Source organism: Falco punctatus, assembly GCF_963210335.1.
Source record: "Falco punctatus genome assembly, chromosome: 7".
Classification (NCBI taxonomy): domain Eukaryota; kingdom Metazoa; phylum Chordata; class Aves; order Falconiformes; family Falconidae; genus Falco; species Falco punctatus.
Genome location: NC_137587.1, coordinates 54,523,472 through 54,544,048, shown reverse-complemented (window position 1 = coordinate 54,544,048; position 20,577 = coordinate 54,523,472). Strand labels below are relative to the sequence as shown.

General features: G+C 40.1%; 1 long non-coding RNA gene across 5 annotated transcripts in view; it reads left to right on the top strand.

Moving 5' to 3' along the window:
• Positions 1–1,000: 1,000 nt before the first annotated feature.
• Positions 1,001–20,577, top strand: part of LOC308067583 — a 134,105-nt gene continuing 114,528 nt past the window's right edge. For 4 of the 5 annotated variants that reach the window (XR_013929666.1, XR_013929667.1, XR_013929668.1 and 1 more), the window contains exon 1: positions 1,001–12,104. This is a non-coding gene — a long non-coding RNA (uncharacterized lncRNA). The remainder of the gene's footprint in view (positions 12,105–20,577) is intronic. The other variant, XR_013929665.1, reaches the window with a different exon arrangement.

Sequence of the window (20,577 nt, the reverse complement as noted above, 5' to 3'; positions counted from 1 at the left end):
GGGGTCTGTTAGAACCAGTATAGCAGTTTGTTTTACCTGCTCCATAGTGTCTTGATTGTGGTCAGGACTAGGAGTTTAAACCCAGGCTTGCCGTGACTGAGCCATGGCCTCAGTCAAAGTCCAGGTTGTGCTGCTGGCTGGGGAGTCCATATCCCTGAGATCCCCCCGTTCCCTGCTGCAGTGCCGACCTGTGCTGTGAGGCATTTTGTGGTGGTTGTCATTGTGCCAGCGGGCCAAGGCTGCTGTAGTCATTTTAAACACTAAGGCAGAGAAAAACCAAATTTCCCCCCCAGCCCCCCACCCCCCAAAATGGCCTTGTTTGGAACTTGCTGTAGGGTGTAAAAATTGTAACTAGTTATTTGTGTAATTAGCTAGTACATTGCTGGTGTCAGGCCATTAGAGCCATGGACGTGGTGGTGGGCAGCACCCCGAGGAGCTGGCTGGCTTCTCAGGGCCCGGGCAGCAGCGCAGCCTGGCTAGCACCAGGTGCTGCAGGGCTAGTGGAGCCCTGCCAGCCAAAGGTGCTGTGTTAGTGTACTCTCGTGTCAGCAGAGTAACCAACCAACATAAATTCTGAATGTTAAGAGGGTCTTCAAATGTCTTTTGCTATTTCTACTGAAAAATACAGGTGTAGGTGACCCTACTTGATGCTGCTGCTGTTTCTGTTGTTTGAGGACTAGAGCTGGCCCGTTTGCAATTTCTAGGTAACAGCTTAACACTGCCATTAAAACGTTTTTCTGAGGATTTACGGTGTTCTGTCAAACTAGGCTAGTTGACATAATTGTGTGATTAAACATCGAGCTCTTTCATGACACTTTAATTAAGTATCAGACCTCCTCAGGGAGCTTATGAAGAAGGGAAGTGCAGCATGCAGGGCCCAGGCTCTGGGGAAAATGCCGGCCTCAGGTGCTGGCCCGGGGCCGGTGTCCGTGAGGGGACAGCAGTGGCGGGGGCCCCGCTGTGTGGCGGGAAGGGGGGGGGGCGGGCGCTGTGTGGCGGGAAGCGGGGGCGCTGTGTGGCGGGAAGCGGGGGCGCCCCCGGCCCGCGGCATCCGCCTGGCGAGGCGGGACGGTGCGGCTTCCCCTGAGCTGCAGGAAAAGCTCAGTGAGAGCTGAGGAAAAAACTGTAAATGGGCCATAGCCTGCAGATATTATACTCTCCCTGGCTGACAGCCTTGGTCTGGAGACCGGCCAGGGAGGACGAGAATGGGGCCCTTGGGGGCCGAAGATATTAACAAAATAAATAACTCCGGCCGCAGCGCCCCCTTCCACTCCCCTCAGCACATTCCGCGGAGGAGCCGGCAGCACCCTTCCTCTCCCGACGCCTCCTGAGATAAATCAGATGCACCTCGTCTGCTTTCTGTTATTAAAAGAGGAAAATGAGAAGAAAAAAAAAAAAAGGTAAACACAATTGCTGCGGAAACTGGATATAAGCAGGTTATTAAAAGGGAAAAAATTAAGTCATCCGTATATGCCAAGTTTGCCTTCACATCTGTTAATTGTAAGGGGGTGATTTTAAAAGAGGAGAAGTCATGGTTTAGGGCCTGGTTCAGCAAAGCCTGTACATGTGGACTTCAGAAAACCAGGCTTAAATCGATCCCTTTCCAGTCAAGCCCTCACACGTGCTGTTGCTCATGGAAATAAAACGTGTTTTCCAGGAGAGCAGCCTCTGTGGCCCGGCTGGAGCTCCACAGGCTGCGTCCTGGAGGGCACCCCGGGCCGCCCGTAGCCAAGAAACTATTATTCCTGTAGTTGTCATCGTTGCATTGCTCTTACCCTGTTGGGTCTATATGGTAAGAAGAAATGAGGGTTGTTTTAAAAACCTTAAAGAATAGAAAATGTCACTGGTGTTGCTGCAATTGTGTTGTAATGGTATTGATTTATTATTATCCACATCATCACGTTTCTTGAGTTCAGCACAGTCACTGTAACATCAAATAGTTAGTCTTTTACCTCAGGTGTGCACACAGGTTTAAACTTAAAATATTACGACAAGTCTTGTTTGTCTCTGCTTGCTCAAGTGAGTGGAAGCTGGTGGTGTATTTTATGGAGCCATGATCCACTTATTACTGAAATGCTGATTTCCCTAAGAAAATCTAAAAGTCCTGATCATTAGCTGAAACTGCTGTGTTCCATTTTCTTGGCTGTTGGCTTTAAAATATCATACCATAAGAAACACAGTCTTGTCAATGCCCATCATTTTATTATGAACTTTAAAATATATTCAATAGGGTTATTGGGGGTGTGTGGTGTTGTTGTTGGTTGTTTAAGTGGTATTTTAATTTTAGACAATAAGCTATTTTTATATAAAGATTACTTTTCATTACGTTGTTTAGATGTTTTTCTAATATGAGTTTTTTTGTAAACTTTCTTTGTCAGTCAGATAATAATTAAAATGTAAACAAATGAATACATAGTAACTGGAAAGCCTTGCACACACTCTGAAAGAGAACAAAATGGTTTAAATAACAGCCTGTAAAAAGTAGTCCTTAATATGTTATAGAAGTGTTAAAACTCTCAAATTTTAAGATACAAGGCTGTTAGCAAATTATGACACAATCCTTCTTTATAACATGTTTAAATGCACATATTTTATAACTAAGTTTACATACATAGATGGCATTTGGACAAAATGCTTTCATTTCATCTTTCATGAGCTTTTGTACTCTTGCCTTGCAGAGTACTTAGGGAGCATGAGTATTTTTCGAAGATATCTGTGACATCTGTTCTTAATATTCTAACATCTTTCTTCCGTGTACAATTGATAGACAACATACTTTTGGCAGTCTTTGTTATTAGAATTGCCAAAATGTTGATATTAATTTCAGTGCCTTGGTTTTCATTGAATGCAAGCCAGAACGAGTCTTTTCAGAGACTCATCTTTGGAACCAAGTTATTTCTAGAAAGCCAAATGTTTCAACATTCTTTTTAGGTAATCAGAAATAAATTTATAATAGAATAAGGAAACAATTTCTGTTCAAGTATATCTGCTCCCTCATCTTTGTTTCTGATCTGTGTATTTTCAAATATAACACTGTGTTAGAACTCCATCCAGGTACCAGGCCGTGGGATTTTGCTTCACTAGATACTTAACCCTCCCAAATGCCCACTGAAAGTGCATTGATAAGAGTGTATAAATGGCATTTCATTAAGAGATTTACTGAGACTTAGATGTGACAGTGTTGAGCATTGTGCTCTGCAGTTTTTACAAGTCTGAGCACAAGAGTGAAAGGCACAGCCATAAGTTAGGTGCCAAGGCTTCTTATACAACATGTGAGAAGCCCCCTCTGAAAGATCCATGCAAAGTCCAGATCCCACCAGAAAGCAAACAGAGAGCCATTAAGGAATTACGTCTGGGTTTGCAGTCTTGACAGGAGAAAAGGTACCTGGGTGTTTCTTTTCAAAAGTTAGGTGACTGTCATTTCTCTAAAATCACACCACTGATAAGATGACTGTAGAATTCTGCTGGAACTAAATCCCTTTATTGCAGAGAGCCTATTCCCTTCAAGTCTATTTCTTCTATGTACCTGAAGAATTCATGAGCCACAGGCCTGCAAACTATTCTGTACGGGTGTAAGCTTATCTCCTCAGGGGAAGCTGTTACCCAGTTTAGCAAGCCATGGGGAGAGGGAGGACATGGGTGGGTTTCCAACCTGCCCGACATGTGGAAGGGAAAGATTAGGTTCCAGTTGCTCTTTGAAGCATTATTGTGGTGGACAAGCTCTATAACCCATCTATTCCTCCTCCAGAAGGAAAGATGAGGCTGCAACTGCTTTTTTGAGGAGGCCAGTGTGAGCTATGGGAATGTATCAAATCAGAAATAATGATGATTTCATGTCGGAATGATCAGAAACAAGTGATGAGCGCAGGAATCCTGAAGGACCCTGGTGTGAGAAATAAGTACCAAGTTGTATAGTTCTCCTGAGATTGTGGTGTGTCAGAATGCATGTAGAAGCCAAGCTTTAGGTACCAAGAAAACTTAAAAAACGTTAACTGGAGCATAGATGGAAATGAGGTACCTTCAGTCGGAGAACAATTGAGAGAGCATTTTCAACACTGCACTGCAGTTTTTCATCTGTGTGTGATACTCCAAGCAGAACTTAAGCGGGAGCTAAGTGTGTATCGGCTTTATTCATTGGACCTACTCACACAAAAAAGCTGGGATTTAGACTGGTGTGACCAAGAATTACTGCTGGGGATATTTTATACATGAGATACATGAGCCAAAGATCTCATCTTATGTTTATATCCATTTCAGAATCTGCAGAAACTAGTGTAAAAAGCCTTAGGAGACACTGAAATCCTGTCCCTGTCAAGGTAAGAGGGACCTTTCATAACAACTTCATGACAGATCAAATCTTGTAATGTGATATTTGATTTTGACTGTGGATGTTTCTCATGTTACAAAAAGGAAATTAATTAAGCTGCTCTATTGATAGTGTTCCCAAACATTACAAATATTTATTGGCCAAATTAGTTTTTATTTTTAATCCTGTAAACTCAGTGTAACTTCAGTGATGATAAATTCACTCAAAAGTGCAGAAACACAAATCCACTCAAAATTGTTATCACCCTGACTGATTCTATTAGAATTTTATATGTTTGTTTCATCCTCCCCTCGCCCCCCAGTTAGTTTTGCTATTACACAAACTGAGATATGCAGACAATTCCTGTTAACTTTGTAGAATGAAATCCCTAGATATGATATCTGTAGTAACAGTTATTGATCTGTGTCTGTAATGATGGCTATAGATTCTTCTCTGTTCAACATGGGCGAAGAATATGCTTTATAATGCATGAGATACCAGCAGAAAATTTTCTTGAATTGCCTGAATAGTGTAATTGCCATATGTCATCATGATGACAGATCAGAAAGTATCGCTGGCTTGTTATTTGGAATACTATTCTCTTACTCATTTCCTATAGGAAACAAACGATACATACATTTTCAATATCACCTATGCAGCATAGTTTCCTAAATCTAGTATTTTGTACTATGTGGATTTTGGCTTCAGCTGCCACAGTTTGAGGCAGTCAGTATGAATTAGGCATGCTTCCTGACATACCCCATGCTGTGTGTCAATCTGGGCATTCAGACTTTTGCAACTGTAAGAGCAAGTCTGCAGCACTTACGTACAGGACACAGCCATCTCCTGAATGTCCCTTTTATTTCCTCTTAAACGTTCCCTATAACGTCTTTATTGACCTTAAATGAAGCATGTGAAAATTGATACAAGATAACTAATAAATACGCATGCATGCATAAAATACGGCTAAAAACTAAGATGGTAAACAACAAGTAAAGGCCAAGTCTCCCCTCATCCCTGTGCTAAGATGTGCAATTTCACTTTCTCTCAGTAGATGTCAGCAATACTACAAACTTGCTCAGTTTACAGCTTTGCGAGTCCTGTTTACAATTTGAATTAGTTTTCCAATTTCAGTTTTGCAAGGAATAGCCCATCTAAACCGGTGGAATCTATTGCCCTCTGGAACAGGATTAGAGACTGCTATTCAGCATCTTTAGAATAATATTGTTCTCAGCAATGCAGAACTCATACAGAACTTAGTAGAGGGGGCTTATTGCTACATTTTTAGAATTTTCTGAACATTTACCTCACATTTGCCCTCCAGGCAAACGTGAAGTAATATAAGATGTCTAATATTTTGCTTCTTTCTGTGAAGTAAATCAAAACCGTGGGAATGTTTTCATATAATTTGATTTACTCCTGTCTCCTATAATACATCTTCCACTCTGTTCAATTAACTCTCTGCCTGCTACAAGAAAAGGGCACAATCATATTCTGACTGAAAGGAATGGCAAGTGTTCTATTGGCTCTGCTGGGAGTTCTGACAGCCCCAGAGGAGTTCATAACCACAAAGGAAGGACGTGGAAGGAAGTTTCTTACTAGAATTTTGTGTGTTTGTGTGTGTGTGTGTCGGGGGGGGGGGAAAAAAAGGTAAGTTTGTTTCTGTGTGTAAGGGGCATTCATTTTGCTGCATATTAAAAACAAATAGAAATATTTCAAAATCATCATGTACATGAAATGGGGACCAGAGAATAAACAGTCCAGTGTTTATTTGGTTAGAAATGAAGAAATTTCATGATCTTCTCATTCTTACAGGAGGGTCTTTTCCTTCATCTGATCTCCAGCAGGAATTTTAATTTTTTGTGATCTATTGGGTACTTGTGAAGTGTGGCAGATTTGCAGTTTTGGAAGTTAAGTTCATACCCTCAGAAACAGGATGAGCCCAGAAAGCAGCGGTGAACATCCGTCCTTGTGCCTGTCACTATGTCATTGGTGAGAGTGCCAAAACGAGCAGCACTAAGAATGAAGAGGCCAGTTCAGCCACAGGCAACTGCTGGGGACATTTTGTATGGTGTTCACTTGTCTGTAGGGAAATGGGCTGTTTTGGCTGCAGAATTTGCCTACATATGCTGTAGCCAGATAGAGCTGGCCAGTTCCAGAGCCAAATTCCTCAAAAACCAGAGATGCAGTCACAAAAAAAAAAAAAAAAAAAAAAAAAATTCCAGGGCAATCAGGTGGAGTAATTTTAACTTCTAGCTAAGGGAAACAAAGAGCTGTGCTCCCCAACCTCTGTTGGCTTATTGACAACAACACTAAGCATGTATAACGCTGTGGGCAACATCATACTTTGTTTTCCATGTCGTCCTTAGAACATTTTCATTTCCTGTGTCACAGGCAACATTACAATGTGTTGCCTTCAAGCTGTAGGTTGGGAGCCACCACGTCATAGTATTCCCTTTATGTTCTTACTCTCCAAATCTTCTTTCCCTTCCCACAGTCTGTCCCTTTTTGTGTCTTCTCCTGTCTCACTATCCTCTATTCCTGTGCTTATCAAGTGATCTTTGATTCTTTTTGGCTTGTCAGCTGACTCATTCTGTATCAATCCTTTCCTCAGCTGCACTTTTCTCATAACCCCGCAGGGGTGGGCTGGGAGATGCTGTCTGGCAGGCAAGCACTGCCAAATGAATAACTACCAGTTCTACGGATGGGTGCAGAACACGGGGGAGTCGGTGCAGTTTGGGCCCCCTACATGGGCCCATCGATGTCTGGGTGTCAGCCTGGATAGATGAAGCAGACAAGGAGAAGCAGTTTGCCAAACTGAGCATGGGGTATGTGGCTCCAGGGTGATGAGGCAGCAGCAACAACAAATTTTACTGGGAGGCATCTGTTAGCAGCTATTTGGGAACTAAACCCAGTGACCCCAGTGTAATCGTATTCTGCTGCCTCCATTGTTCTGGGCTCCTTTCTTGCTTGCACAACCAGCAGGAGGAAGCTGGTGGCTTTGGCTCTCTCTCTGACTCCTTCTTTGGCTCTCCTTGCAGGATGGATCTGTTTCTGCCTCTGTTGTTCAGCTGTTAAGCAAGTCTGTTTCTTAGATTTTGGCTTGCTCTGCAGGGTATGAAGGAGGGAATGCTGAATATGCTGCTGCTTTGCAGAACATTAAATTTGGAGGGGCAATTTTTGCCATCTCACCTCAGACTGAAACTGGAAGGAAATGAAAAGATCGTTTCTAGTGTCTGCCTGAATGTGCTGGGGATAATGTCTTCCTAGCCTTTGCTGGGGTTACATGTATTGCTAATAATGTTCTGAATTTACATCTGAGAATATCAGAGGGTCATGAGCTAAACACACATCTGTGTGAAGTTAGGCAAGAGTTGCCTCTGTGTTAGAGGAGCTGAAATCAAAGTGTGAAGATAATATGAGTTAGCCCAGAGTTTACAAGAAGACTCAAGCAGCAGAGTGACAGGAAATCTCCCCATCTTCAGGGTTGCGCATAATGACAGAGCCAGAGAAAAGTGTAGTGCCAAAGACTGTGTTAGGTTTTGTTGTCTTCATGTAGGTCTGTAGGAAGCTTCTAAAAGATGAACTTTTGCAATGGGATGGGGCATACAGCTATGTTGCTGGGTAATTTAGGCTGGTAAATAGTTGGTGCTTAAGTCACAGTAGGAGTACAAACTGAACATTGCCAACTTCATACCTACTACAGTAGGAAAGAAGAGATGTCTGACTTAGTTTAACTTCATGTTTGTGACAACTTTTTCAAGTCATGATTACTGCGCTGATGGATTGGTTTAGTTGAAAAGGGAGGTCGTGGCAGGCCTGAGTTTTCCTTTAAATATGACTACACCAGAAGAGCTGGCGTAGGTTTTTATTAATACCAATAATAGTGAGCATAACAACAAAGCAAGGTTTAACTATTATACAGTTGCATAGCTAAATATGAAAAAGAAGACCTTGAGTCTTTCTGCATATGCACCGTTTCCTGATGCTGATTTTCAGGCCTTATGTACATCAACAATAACGGACCAATCCAGCCAAAATTTGCTTCCACAGCTGCTGGCCTTAGGAAGTTTGCTGGGCCTCCTGTGTTCTGCAGCTGTGGAGGCTATTCCCTGCTCTGAACGAAAGAATCTCCCCTCTCCTGTGACTGCAAAGGCTGAATGAGACATCCTGTAACACCCCGTTCAGAAGGGCAGAGCTGACAGCTGAAGGCCATCCTTGGCATTTTAGTCTTTGTAGATAATGGCAGATGGTGCATAACCATGAGCAAGGAACCCCTTAGGTCCTATAATAGAGCAGATTTCTGGGGAATTATTATAAAAGTTCATTGCCCAAAGGTCTTGGTGCTAGTTCTGCTCCAGAGAGAGTAAGGAGGAGGGAGATTAAACAGAGGTTTAAAGAAAAAATAATCTGGCATATTAGAGTATTGCAACATCTTACGCAGAGAGCACATTTCTCTACATACACCAGGAGTAAGCCCAGGAGAACTGCTGCATGAAATGTTTCTTGCAGAACCACACAAAACTTTCCTACTTTCAAGGAAGTTTTGTAAAGACAGTAAAACTGTCTTAAGTTTCACTTAAATTCCTTAATTTGCACCTTTCAACGGACTTGAGGCTCGCTTATGGTTTTGCGAATGAAACCTGATGGTTTCAAGTGAGTTTCAATTTGAGCTTTTAACATTCTTGTTCAAACCTGAAACTCAAAGTGAAATTCAGGGGGTGCAAAAACACATATATGGAAAAATCAAAGGAAAAATTTGCAAGAACCTGTGCAAACCAAACCTGCAAAATTTCCCACAGCTCAGGCTTTATCTGTTTACACAGATTATCTTCGTCTCTTCCTCTTTGCTACGTGGCTGTGGAGGCCAGAGGGTCTGATGATGGTAGCTGCCAGGAGCAGTACTGCCGAAGAACTGCAATGTCTTTCCACTGTCAGTTACTGTCCTTATGGGGACAGCATTTCATCCAAATCTAAATTTGTCTTTAGATTCCATACATGCATCGGTAAGGCAAAACCAGTTCAAGTTCTGCTGATAATGTGTAACTGAAGCTGAAGAAACAAGGTTTTGAAGCTTATTTGGAGCAAGGAAATGTTTTAGTAACTGAGCTGCAACAAATGGGTAATTACAAAGAGAGCTAGGTGGTGGGGGTAGGAAACCAGATGAATTATGAGGTTTTATCTAATTTCCATCCCTGCAGCACTTTTGGTTGGAAACCAGAAACTAAGCGTGCCTCGTTATTGCATGAAATAAATAAAACAAAACCAGAATGCTGTGGTGGCTTCTTGATCTGTAAAGCATGCAAAGCTAAAACCACCACATGCAAAAACGATCACAAGAAGAGTGAGTGCAAGCTGAAGGGCTGGTGATACTCGCTCTTTGCAATGCACACAGCTCACAGTTCTCAGCACAGCTGACCTCTTGGGAACTGATAGGAAGTCCTGGCTCTGCTTGAGTCAATGGGAATTTTGCTGTAGACTTCAGGGAAGCTGGAACTTCACAGCATAACCCATGTTGTGCCATATATTGTTCCTGGCTCCTAAAACCTTGCAAAAACTCACAGGTGGGCAAATATGCATTTGTAGTGCTCTGGGTCTGCAACCCGTTTTCACTACAGCTAGCTATGTTGCTGGTAGTGGCATACTATCTTACCCATGAAAATTAAATACGTAAATGTAGAACTAGCACGACTGTAGGTGGTCTAATGTTGCTCATTCTGCTTGCTTGTCTGTGCTGTCATCTTAAACAGCTTCAGCGTACACCAGCTTTGGCAATACTTAGAGGAAGGACTCCTGGCCTTGTTAGGTTTTTAGGCACTAAGGTCCACATCTTCACTCCCATTCACAATGTGGGCCTCAAGTCGTAGTTGCGATAGTTAATATTCAGTCATGTTATCAACAGAATTTAAAGAACTTTCTGTTAAGTAAACTGCCACCTGTGATTGTAACATTAGCAACAAAGAAATGCCATGTTCAGCAAGTGAGTAGGGATTCATTTTTTGGTCTTATTCATGGATATCCTTAGAGATGTGTCACCATCCCTAGGTAAGATGTAAGAATGTTTTTTTCTTAAGAATACCTTTTTGTCAGCTTTGAATGGGGTGTCCTTTAAGGCTGCCATTATTGTTACAAAAGTTTTTATCCTGTTCACTCCATTTGTTGAGTTCTTCCTGCTAAGTCAGTCAAAACTTTATTTTCATTGTATGTAACAGATCTGGCTGGTTTCAGTAGTGTATGTTTGGGGGCAGGGCAGATTAAATACATTGACCACTTAAAAGCTGTGCATTTATGACTGAAATGACTGGGGTTCCTTGTGTCTCCTTCCTTTATCTCTGATCTCTGCAAGGCTTTGGTACAAAGATGAGATCTAGAGTCCTTTGGAGAACTTAAACATGGAAAAGCAATATACTGTATCTTCTTTATTTAAGTGAGTCTACCTAAATAAATGTACAGACAAAATGGCAAAAAGCTGGTGGTTGGTAAAATGGTATGAAGCCTGAGGTATGTATTTCTTGTCTGGCATGTTGGTAGGGGTCCCAAAGCAGGTCCCTGTGTCCTTTTATATTCCAAAGCTGTAGATGAGTAGGAACTTAGAACTGAAACAGCACCATTAGTAGGTTCAAGTCACTTCAGCAAATCATATTCATAAGGTGGTGTGCCAGGGTGGATTGACCTTGTAAGGTTCACTTCAAGAAATATTGCGGTATTATTTCCTAATATTTTAAACCTTGACCTTTTCCCATAGAAGCTGCAAAAAGTTTAACATCTGTAGCGGAAGCATCTTGGATCTTAGAGGTAGAGACAGCTTGCTACACCAGTCATTAGATACCCAAATTAAGATGCCACATCAAGAACTTTTGCTTTCAGGAAAAACAAAACAAAATAAAATGTGAGGTTTATTTCTCTGGTGGCTCATCTGGAGAAACCATCTAATGATTGTATTGTGTTCATAAGTATGACACAAAATCAGCTAGTGGTGTAGGATTTGGAAAATTATTTTAAGACAGAAAAATAAGCAGGAAGAGAACTGATTGCCAAGGGTGTGTGAGAATCAGCTGGGGTAGGATTTGCTTTGTTAGTGTTGTAACCAGCCTGTGAGTGCTCCTTCTAAAGTCTGCAAAGTGGGCACATAATATAGCTGCCCACACACGATGAGCTTAATGGCAGCTGTGGTTGGTTCTTTTTGTTTGTTGGTTTGTTGTTTTTTAATTCTCTGTGAATAAGGGACATTGTATTTGAGCTTATTTTAGTTGAGCATATGACATGTAAAAAAAATTGCCAGCTTATTTTCCTAGCCTTGCTTTCTGCAAGAGTCCAAATAGCTTCAGTTGCTTCATAAATCCACAGTGATTACAACGTATGCATTTATTTATTATTATCTGTGCAGACACAAAATGACCTCAGCAAAAAAGAAGGCAAAACAATTCCTTGATTTTTGGGAGAAAAATTATTCAGCCCTGATCTCTCTTCCACCCACAGCCTCCTTCTGGGGGCTGTGACTTTGTCTTACGCTTCAGCAGGAAACACGTTTTTGGCTGCGTTTGAACTCTCTAGAGTGTGTTGGATCTTACAGGTATACTGTCAAATAGAGTTTGTATTGGATGTGAGGCGTTTCACTTGAGTACGTTGAAGTGCTAAGGTTTCCTGTAAAATTGGTCGTCTTGGTTTTCAATATGTGACTAGTTATTTATGTTTTGTTATTACAGAATTTCAAACAATGTAAAAGTTAAAGGGAAGAAATACTTTCTGTGCTGTGTAAGAGGGATGTGGGACCAAGTCCACTTCAGCAGAGAACTGAGTAAGTTGTTGAGAAGAATGATAAAATAGCATTGTACAGTCTTTGGGAATTTGGTGTGGGTGGGTGAACATGGAAATATATTTCATTCATTTCTTAGGGATATTTCCTATGTATTGATGGAGGGGCCTGAGTTCTGTTCAGCGTCATAGATGATGTAATTGGGGATCATTAAATGAATTAGCTGTATTAGGTATTCTGCCCAATCATGTTTTACAGTGAAAATCAGTGTTACACCAGATATTCATTTAATGAAGCACCAATGGTGGCCATTTCTTATAACGTCAGGTATAAATAAGAATATCTTGTGCTGGGGTTTTTTGTTTAATAGACATGGGCATATCTATCTATCATGAACTGATTGAATCCCTTTCATAAGACGTTCTTACTTTTGACTTCCACATACCCTATGGCAACAAATTCTTCTATTTTATGTCATTATATGTGGTACTCCTACTTTTTTATTTTACTGTAAAAAATAATGGTTAGTCATTCCCTGTTCAACCAGATTTCCTTCAAGTTATCTCTTTTCAACTAAAATGTTATTGTTTCCCACTGTGTAGAAGCTTTTTCATATCTGCTGTCTCTTTCTAGTAAAGATTTCAATCAAACAAATTAACTAGAATTAGAAAGTACCAAACTCTGTGTAATACACTCTGTCCCCCAATGCATTGGCAGAAAAGCAATGAGGAAGAAAAATAATTTTAAAATATTCATCAAGAATAGATACAACTCAGGTTCTGAAACTGTGCGCCACTCCATACCCCTGTAGTGGATATAATATGCTTTCAAGGCTTGAGAACAAGTGTTAAAAAAATACATAATTAATGGTGGAGATTAAAAAAAAAAAAAAGGCAACAACATGTGAGCTGTTTGCCAAAGTTAGATCACAACCCATTAAACAGGCATTTAACACAATAGGTCACAGCCCAGTAAACCGGTATTTAAAAGAATAGCTTGTCTAGAAAAAAATGTATCTTTTCTAATGTTTTGCAGCAAAGCATTTGCTGGAGAGCAACAAGGGACTCCTAGTATTAGGCTGTAGGAGATGGAGATTTGTACAGGCTCCGTGGGTAAGGAATTGCCTGAAGGAGAGAGGGTTCTGTTGAGAGGGGAAGTACTGGAGAGGGAGGAAGGTTACAAATTAAGTTCCTTGGTGATCAGTCCAGGGACTGGATATGTTTTCTACTTCTATTAATTGATTTGGCATAAAAATACAGAGATTGTTGAGGAAATTTGGTGATGATACACAGTTGGGGCACATTGCTAATGCCGAAAGGGCAGGAATATCTTACAGGAAGAAATGGATGATCTGTAGGTTTAGCGTAACAGGAACAGGCTGAAAGTTAATGAAGTGCAAGGTCATGCACTTTGGGATCACTGAGAATTTCTGATATAAACCGGACAGTCATTTGGAAACAATGGAGGAAGGGACAGACCTGAGTATATTAGGTGATCACAGGGTAGCTACTAGCCAGCAATATGTTCCAGGCCCAAAAGGGCGAATGGAATTTGAGGTTGACCAAGACTTCCCAGTTGAAATACGGAAGCATTTGTGCCTGACAAGGCATGACAAAGCTGTATCTGAATACCATGTACAACTCCAATTTTCCTTGTTGAAAAAGGGGAACTCAAGCCACAACAAATCCACAGAAGAGTTACTGGGATCATGGGAATGATAAGCTTATCTGCAAGAAGAAACTAAATTGGCAATGGTTTATTTAGCCTAGCAAAATGAAATCTGAGATGTGACAAAAATATATCCATGGGAGAACATACCAGAAAAGCACTGCTATTTAAAAGACAATATTAAACACAAAAAAATCAATATAAACTGGCCTTGAGAAAATCTGACCTGCAGTTTAGGTTTCTAACTAACAGAAGAGCCAGGTTCTGGAACAAGCACAGTGGGATGGAATAACAACTAACTAATTTTGTTATAGGGCTGTATCACTTTATTAGAGAAGTAGTACAGTATACTTTTCTGTGGATGAAGCTGATGGCATGACCCAAAAGTCTTATGGAGGAGTGTCATAATTTCTTCCTTGATCCTAAGTTACTCCCCTTTGGTTAGTGCTTGGGTGGCAGCATTTTAACGAGTATGTAGAAATTGCATGAGATTTTATTTTTTATTTAGTGGTTAAACTTGAGAATTGGTAATGCATTAAGACATTTCACTGTAGATCAAACCTTGATGCTGTAGGGAAAACTACTTTTTCTAGAAGGTCACAAAATTTAACAAGTCCTTACGGTTTTGGAAGTGAAAGCATTAAAGCTGCGCTAAAGGTCACCTGTCGTTACCCTTCTGAAAGACTAGCATATCAGTATACAGAGCTAGAAGCTGCTCCACAGTGCCAACATTTATTCCAAATTTCATGGGTTTCCAGATTTTCACAGGCTCTGTTATAACTTTTTTTTTATAACATTCATTTTTCACCAGTTAATAGTACAAATGGGGTACTTATTCCACTTAATGCATTTAGATAGACCAGGCATTTTCACTTCCCAATAAAAAAAATATTTCACACTCCCAGTTTCTTATGTTTATAACTTGTTCAAAAATACCTTTGCTGAAGTCCCTCCTTACCTGCTTCCATCTCTTGAGCACCCAAGGAAGGAAGGTATCATGAAACCAGAATAATTTTCTTCTCATTAAAAGGACTCATAGCTTGTACGCAGACAAAATCTTGTTGATAAAATTGCCACATATTCATGGTCTAATCAGAATGACATGGTATTCAAAGAAGAATCTTTCCTAAGTATTTTCCATTCATAACAATAGAAAACAGCAGTGTATGAAAATACACTGTGTGGAAATTTATGTAGACATCAATTAGTGTTTTATATTCTCTGGTCAAGATAAGTTGTACTTTTGAAATCCTTTAAAAGCTGCTGTAATACTTTCAGAAGAAAAACAATTGTCCTTCTGGCGGGATTAAGCCCATGACAGCTTTTCCTCTTAATTTTTTTCTTTTTGATGTGCATGTCACCATAGGTTCATGTATATAAGATTTTTAAAGACCAGCAATGCCAAAACTCCTCCTCTTCTTTTAGCCAGATGTTTCATTTTAGGAACATCTTTTTCAGTGAAAGTAGTCAATTCAAACTTTTGAAAAGTGCATTGCCATAAAATAAATGTCCCAGAACAGTTGCAATTGAAATGTAAGTTGTTCTGACTGAAACAAAAAAGGGGCTTTTAGATGATGATTCGCATGCTAATTGGCTAAAATTCTTTTTTTCATATGCTAACGTTTGCGCAGATGTGTTTGTAATATATCCTGAAAAATTTAAGATGCATTACTTGAGGTATATTTCTAAGCTCTTTGTGGTTTTAGGAGAACTTGTCGTGAAAGAAGGGCTTTTGTTCAGAGAACTTGCTATGCTCATTACTCACAAGAAGGATGGTGATGTTTTTCTCAATGTTATACCTCAAAAAAATCATAAAAACCACAGTCTCAAAATTTGCATACTGGTTTGACATGGTAATGGTACTCCATGTGAAGTTTTTATTTTGTATGACTTCTGCAGTTGGGACTATTACTGAACTGTGAAAAACTCTTCATATATATACCAGTGCACTGTACTCCAGATAAACATAAGTTACACCATTGATCAGATCTTCCAAATTAAATACAGAAATAACATTCTTCTATTTATGTGTTCCTAATCTGTATACAATACAGGTTAATGCATTCCGACATTTCCACTCAGTTCTCTAGCATCCTAATTTGGCTTCATGTTTCACAAATAATCTGACCTATGTGTGGCTATCTTGAAGTTTTTAGTATCTAGGTCAGGTAACGTTTCCTTAATGAATGGTTACATAAAGTGACTGTTTTCTTAAGGTCATCTAAATAAGAAGATAAGAAATGGCTCACTGGATCAGAGGAGCTCTGTGGCTCCAACCATTTCAACAGCAGAGACTCTAGAGGGAGTGCACATGAGCCTAGACACTTGCTATGGTCCATTCTCCTTGGAATCCCCAGCATCTGCGGTCATTATATAGGGATATCAATGTGCACAGCCCACCAACAATCATTGTATATTACCTGCTTATGGACCTGTTGTCCATGAATTTATATAATCCCTTCCTGAACCTGCTGATACACTCTGTCCTTGCCACCCCCTTTGGCCTTGAGGTCAAGAAATATACTGCCCACTATGTAAAGGAAATACTTTATCTGTTTTGTATTAAAAGTTCATTCAGTGCCTCCTAAGAGCCTGAAAATCCTGGGTTTTTTTGTGAATAAAATTAATTTTTCAACCGGGAATCCTGATTGTATTCACCCTTGATCTTCTCGCCAGATTGATAAATACTAGACTTTGGGGTCTCTCCTTGTAAATCAGCTGCTGCAAATCATTAACTGTGGCTTCTTTAAAGATTGATGGCTTAGAACAAAGCATGGCCAGAGTGGTGTTAGGGCTGATGCACCCCACAGTTTATACCTGTGTGAAGTAGTCAGCCCTTCCTTATACTGACTTCCTGTGGAATTTAAAAAAAAAAAAAAAACAAACACAAAAAAACCCCCAATCCCATCTTATCCTCTTGATTGGTACTGAAGGCTGTGATTATGAATTTCCTGAATGGAAGCTTCCTTCTGAGCAAAGAAGCTGACTCTGCTCTTAACTCCCATAAAACAATTTTAAGTCAAAAGTGAACCCATAGCATTCTGGAAGAGTTACCTTACTAAGCCTGAAATATATTGTTACTTGCATCGTTCCTTCCGTCCTGCCCCCCCCAATATGTCATTTTTGGTCTTGTCAAATATTGTTGCTAAACTACTCTTCCTTTCCTAAGCTTCAGCATCTCTTTCTCTCCCACTCTCTCCCTCTCACTCTCATCAGACCAAAACTCCTGATGTCTACAGATTATAACAGTTCATGTTTTTCCACTTACCCTCATTTTCTCATGTTTACTTGCTTCCTTCTTGCCCCAGTTTTTTCTCCTGACACAAGTGGTGTTCTCCTTTGTTGTGGAATGTTGTTACAAAACAAGATAAGGAAACATAGCTTTATCTTCAATTTGGCAACCTATTGGTGTACTTCACATGCTGAAGGACAGGAGGGTACAAAAATGAGCAACAGATGAAAGGGAAACCCCAGTCCATAAGGTAATCTGCATTAACTGCCTTTGTCGCTGCTCTGGTTCTGCTGCAAGAGGAGCTTCGTGATGCAGTTACAGGTAGAGAAGAGAAGACCAGGTTAATTTATCACAGTTAACAGTGTATAAGAGCATACACAGAAGTAGTTACCGTGGAATGACAGACATTTGAGGTATGTATCACTACAGAAATAACCTAGCTTTCAGGTAACCTCCTAGTTTTCAGGTAACCTCCTGGTAGTCTGTGAAGAAAGCAGGTAACATTCTGTTTGACTGATGTTATAATCCACCTCTGGTTGCCGAATTGATTGCAGCAATGTAGAGAGTGCCTGCACTGGATCAGTGCTGAAGCATCTGCCCATGGCTAGCATGGGGCCATCATCCTGGGAGGAACTTTGAGGCTTGAAGGAAGCCGGGGCACTGTGGCTGTGTAGCAGGGACCATTGACAAAGCAACCTTTACTGTTCCACTGGGCAGAAGAGGGAAACCTAGCTGCGATTTTTGGTTTTGCTTAAATAAAAAGTAGTAGTAGTAGTCTTGGACATATATAGGAAGTAATGGCGACAGAGCGGAAAAGGCTACAAGTTTTGACTTGCTTCTTTTCATCATTTTAAAGACAGTGCGGTGTTTGCTCTACAGCTGTGCCTTGTGCTGATGAAGCCATGCGGGCAGCTTCACTGCCCCGTGTCCCTTCAGTTTCAGGTATCATCTCCTCTGCTGATGTATGCTTGATTCCTTCCTTCCTTCTCCCATGACTTGTTTGTCTTCTAAGCCTCGTGTAAACTGACTGTGTTTCTCTAACCAAGCCTGGAAGGCAGAAGAGAAATGAGCATATTCTGGCTTTATAAAGAATGAAGGGAAATAAATAAGGAAAATAAATAACAAATCAGGAACAAATATGCAGTTTAATTTTCTCCCAATTTTCCTATTCATTCCTTGGAACGTAGGAATAACTCATTTCCACCACTAATAAATGCTGCTAGCACTTTAAAGTCAAGACCACATATCCCATGGTTCCCCAGGACATTTCCCAGGAGTACAAAGAAAGAGCTCAGAGGTTTTGAGAAGGCTGTGTCTCTCTGAAAAATGTTTAGCAGAGGTAGGACTGTTTTTGGTCTTGTGTCTTTGTTCTGTGATAAGTATAAGATAATGCCCTTCGCTGAAGTTGTTAAAATTGAGAGGAGCTGAGTTAATCCCTCAAAAATCTCTGCTACCTTTCCACCTCTCTTACTCCATAGTGAGGTATGTGTTTTACTCCAAGTTGTTGTTAGTCTTTACTGCACTCCTATCTTGCAAAGTGAGGTTGGAGGGACAATTCCTGATAGACACTAATTTCTGATTATATGCCCTAGGTACTGCAATATAGGACTACTTATATATCTATTTGTTGAAAACCTCAATGCTCTGGTAGTGGGTGGGTGCATACAACCACATTTCTGCAGTGTTTTGTCTGGGGATGCGAGTAGTGCTTGCATCAGATGGAAGTAACTTCCATGTGTGCTCTGTGATCTGGTGCAGAGTTATAATCTGCATAAATACATAATTGTTAATAGTAATAATCTTACCTAGTTCTGTTTCTCTTACGGCCAAAACGTTACTTATTTCAGTAACTGTGTGGCGCTGGTTTCACAGGTTGTGTGAAAAAATGTTTGGTTTTCTTAGTTGTAAACTTAACAAAATGAAACTAGGCTCTAAATGTGTGTATATAACTCTTGACCTTGCATTCTGAGAAGTGGGGCAGGTCCTCTTTTTTTTTTTCAAAAGATCTTCACTTGATTAAAAAGTTTTCATTGCCTAAGTTCTGCTAGTCACATCACATATAGCAAAAATAAACACACTAGCTGATGAATGAAGGACCAGTTACAAGGCTGGGATGGGGTGGGGGGGGTTGTCACCTATATCTGCATAGGAAAATTAAGACTTATTCTTGCTTTGTTTCTTTATACAGTATGTTTCTTGCAGCCAAGCTGTACTTCTGCATTTAATCACATAAGTTGTGTATATACTTAATTTTAAATGCAGGGATAATCTCATCGCTAACATTGAGTTCATTTGTAAGACTCTGCCGAGTCAAAGCTTCAATCACACTTTTTTTAAATTCTGCCATGCTTCAAACAATAAAGCAGGCACTGGATTTTTGCATTGACTTCCTAATGAAACAAGAGCAGCAAGAGGATATTATTTTACTTAAGAGATTTGTAAATTAATTATATTAAAAATAATTATGATATATTTTCATCGACAAATGTCTGAGTGCATTTCAAATTAGGATAAGCTTCATTATTGTCCCTTTTACGCCTGAGGAAACTGAAACATGTAGAAGTTAAGTGCTTGCAAGAGTATTAGAATCCAGGAAATTATGAAAGTTTTGTTAGCTCATCCTCTGAATCCAGGCCAGAGCCTTAGCTGCAGGCCCAGATTGCTTCAAACTTCTGACTAAATATACTTCCATGTATCTTCATAATTCTCAATCAGTCAAATTGGGCCACTAATTCATATAACTAATCATATATGTATTGAAGATTATGAAAGTCTTGTTCACAGGTTTGCTGGGGGTAAGAGTAGCCTTCAGTTCCCACAAGTTATCTATCATTTGTTGCATTTTCCTTGGTTTAGGTGTGTTCTATTTCCCAAGCCTCATTTTATGAACCTTTAAAAGAGAAATAAATCTACTATTTAACAGTTCGATTTGAAGAAGTTTAACCTCTGTGTGTGTGTAATTTATTCAGTACTGCCTCTTTTTAGTCAAAGTTGTTGATTCTTTGTGTGATTATCTGGAAGCATCACTATTTCTTCATTTATGGCTAGTTTACGTATTTTGGGAAAATACCCCAGACTAGTACTGGAAACAAAAATGATGTGTTTTTTAACTACATGGCTAATTTAACAAAAACAGGTTATTAATGGACACAAAAATTTTCTAGCGTTTGTTGGACCTACGTGTATTTGAATCATTCAGTTGAAAGGATTTGAAGGCCAGGCTTGTATTCCACTTCAGATGCAGTAGTGACAGAAAATGATTGCACTTAACTTAGGTATTTCTTGAAGTTACCCAAAGGCATAATATTTGCAACCCCTACTTAAATACCTGATGAAATTAATTTAATTGTAAGGAAGCTATTTCATATTGTTACAGCACTGTATGTCTTCACATTTGACAGGTACCAGAATTTAACCTTTTAATTGGAAATTACTGTGGGGATCCTGCCAGAAACTGCAAACACTAACCCCCATTACTGAGTCATGTAATACAATAGATACAAAGTCAGATGTCCTTGATGGGCACATGCTGGGGCTGTGTGGGTGGAAAGTTCTGTGTCCTTCCAGAGTGAACTTCCTTATGCTACAAAGGCTGATTATACAGTTCAAGGATTG